Raw genomic sequence first — 3,395 nt, forward strand, 5'->3', positions numbered from 1 at the left:
GTATATGGAGGTACATTTGAGGAATGCTTGGTCAATTTGGAAGCAGTTCTTCACAGATGCATTGAAAAAGACTTGGTGCTCAATTGGGAGAAATGTCATTTTATGGTACGTCAAGGATTTGTCCTTGGCCATATCATCTCCGAAAAAGGCATTGAAGTTGATAAAGCAAAGGTGGAGCTCATTTCCAAATTGCCATCCCCAACAACTGTAAAAGGAGTAAGACAGTTCCTTGGCCATGCAGGCTTCTATAGGAGGTTCATCAAAGATTTTTCAAAGCTTTCAAAACCTCTTTGTGAGCTGTTAGCTAAGGATGCTAAGTTTATATGGGATGAAAGATGTCAAGATAGCTTTGACCAACTGAAGAAATTTTTAACAACAACTCCAATAGTGAGGGCCCCTAACTGGCAACTACCTTTTGAACTAATGTGTGATGCCAGTGACTTTGCTATAGGAGTTGTGCTTGGTCAAAGAGAAGATAGGAAGCCCTATGTGATCTACTATGCAAGCAAAACATTGAACGAAGCCCAGAGGAACTACACAACTACAGAGAAAGAATTGTTAGCTGTGGTATTTGCCTTGGACAAATTTCGTGCTTATCTGGTAGGGTCTTTCATCATTGTTTTCACTGACCATTCAGCCTTGAAGTATTTATTGACAAAGCAAGATGCAAAAGCAAGGTTGATAAGATGGATTCTTTTGTTACAAGAATTCGATCTTCAAATCAGAGATAAGAAAGGAGTGGAGAATGTGGTAGTTGACCACCTCTCAAGGTTAGCTATAGCACATAATTCTCATGCATTGCCTATTAATGATGATTTTCCTGAGGAATCACTTATGTTTCTGGTCAAAACTCCTTGGTATGCTCACATTGCGAATTATCTAGTTACTGGTGAAATTCCAAGTGAGTGGAATGCACAGGACAGGAAACACTTCTTTGCAAAAATTCATGCTTATTATTGGGAAGAGCCTTTCCTTTTTAAATATTGTGCAGATCAGATCATAAGGAAATGTGTGCCTGAGGAAGAGCAACAGGGAATTCTAAACCATTGTCATGAGAATGCATGTGGAGGCCACTTTGCCTCTCAGAAAACAGCTATGAAGGTGTTGCAATCAGGGTTTACTTGGCCATCTCTGTTCAAAGATGCCCACATCATGTGTAGAAGTTGTGATAGATGCCAAAGGCTTGGCAAGCTGACAAAAAGAAATCAAATGCCCATGAACCCTATACTAATAGTTGAGCTATTTGATGTATGGGGCATTGACTTCATGGGACCATTTCCAATGTCTTTTGGTAATTCCTATATCTTGGTGGGGGTGGATTATGTTTCTAAATGGGTTGAGGCAGTCCCCTGTAAACAAAATGATCATAGAGTGGTTCTCAAGTTTCTGAAAGAGAACATTTTTGCAAGATTCGGGGTGCCCAAAGCTATAATCAGTGATGGAGGTTCTCATTTTTGCAACAAGCCTTTTGAAAGTTTGTTAGCCAAGTATGGAGTAAAGCATAAGGTAGCTACACCTTATCATCCATAGACTTTCGGGCAAGTTGAGCTAGCAAACAGGGAGATAAAGAACATATTGATGAAAGTGGTGGGTTCAAGCAGAAAAGATTGGTCTATTAAGCTTCATGATTCATTATGGGCATATAGAACAGCTTATAAGACTATTCTTGGCATGTCCCCCTATCGTCTTGTCTATGGCAAAGCATGTCATCTCCCTGTGGAACTCGAATACAAAGCTTGGTGGGCAATTAAAAAGTTGAATATGGACTTGATCAGAGCAGGAGCAAAGAGGAGCTTAGACCTTAATGAGATGGAGGAATTAAGAAATGATGCTTACATCAATTCCAAAGTTGCAAAACAGAGGATGAAGAAGTGGCATGATCAACTAATTTCTAACAAGGAATTCCAGAAAGGACAAAGAGTTTTACTCTATGACACAAGACTCCATATTTTTCCTGGAAAGCTCAAGTCAAGATGGATAGGTCCATTCATTATCCATCAAGTACATATCAATGGGGTAGTGGAATTATTGAATTCCAATGGCAAAGACACCTTTAAAGTCAATGGATATCGTCTCAAGCCATTCATGGAGCTGTTCAAACCAGAAAAGGAGGAGATCAACCTCCTTGAACCACAAAAAGCCTAAGCAAAGAAGGGTTTGATGGACTTGGTTTCACCAAAGTCCAAAATTTTTGTAAATTTTGTAAATTTTGAAGTTTTATCCATACTTTTGATCTTAGTTTTTGATCTTTAATTGTGTGTTTATATGTATTTTCATCTTTTTGGATGATCTCAGGTGGAAGAAAATGCAAAGAAATTGAAAGGAAGAAATCGGAAAGAAATTGGAGCAAAAACAGAGCAAAAACAGAGTGAAAATAGAGGAGAAAAAGAGCTCTGCGAGATCTCGCAGCCAAAGAGGATTTCTCTGCGAAAACGGCCATTTGTTGCGAAATCACTTCGCAACACTTTTGAATCCTCTGCGAAAGTTTTCGCAGTTGCGAATCCAAGAATGGCACACGAGTGCCACTTCGCAGCACAGGAGCCCCAATTTCGCAGCTGCGAAAGCATCTGCGAACCTCTAAGGCGTGAAAAACCCCAATTCCGCAGCAATAACTCCATTCCGAAGGGTGTTTCGCAGCTGCAAAACCGATTTTTGGCACACGAGCGCCATTCCGCAGTACAGTGACTCCAATTTCGCAGCTGCGAAGTGAGCTGCGAAAGTGATTTTCTCCTGCGAAACGCCCAATTTTGCTGCAAAAGCGGCTTTCTTCTGCGAAACCCAAGATGACCTTTAATATTCCGTTATTCTTTATAAATACTGGTCATTTGAGCTGCGAAAGCATTTCAGAAAAGGGAAAAGTCGCAGCAATCGTCTGTTCACCTCCTCTCCATAGCCCGACGCAGCGAGCATCACCGTTCATCCCTTCCAATCATCACCGCTGGCTAAACCTTGTCAATTTGAAATGGCACGAACCAGAGGCGTTAAGTCTTCCTCTCCTTTTAGCCGAAAGCCAGCGCCTCGTGAGGCGCCTGTTCAAGCATCAACCTTTGAGCCGCCGCGGCCAAAAGTTGTTTTGCCTCCTGTGAAGCCCACGCCAAAGAAGCGTCAGGCCAAGCCGACATTGCAGACGCCTCCGGCGAGGCATTATCTTACCAGGTCAGGGGGCCGTCCCCTGCAAAAACGAGCTAGAGTAGAAAGCTCGGAACCCATCAACTTGACAGGGCAGTTCCCTGTTCCATCTCCAGAGCCCTCTCCGGTGCCATCTCCGGCACCGCCGGCGAAGCCTCAAGCAAGCCAGCCGCCGCCTTCTGAGCCCCAAATTCCGTCTGCGACAACTCCTGAAGCAATAATCAGGCGTCCAATGCTCACTCAGCCACCAATTGAAGGCAATTTGG

The sequence above is a fragment of the Vitis riparia genome, chromosome 4 (assembly GCF_004353265.1).
Source record: "Vitis riparia cultivar Riparia Gloire de Montpellier isolate 1030 chromosome 4, EGFV_Vit.rip_1.0, whole genome shotgun sequence".
Taxonomy (NCBI): Eukaryota; Viridiplantae; Streptophyta; class Magnoliopsida; order Vitales; family Vitaceae; genus Vitis; species Vitis riparia.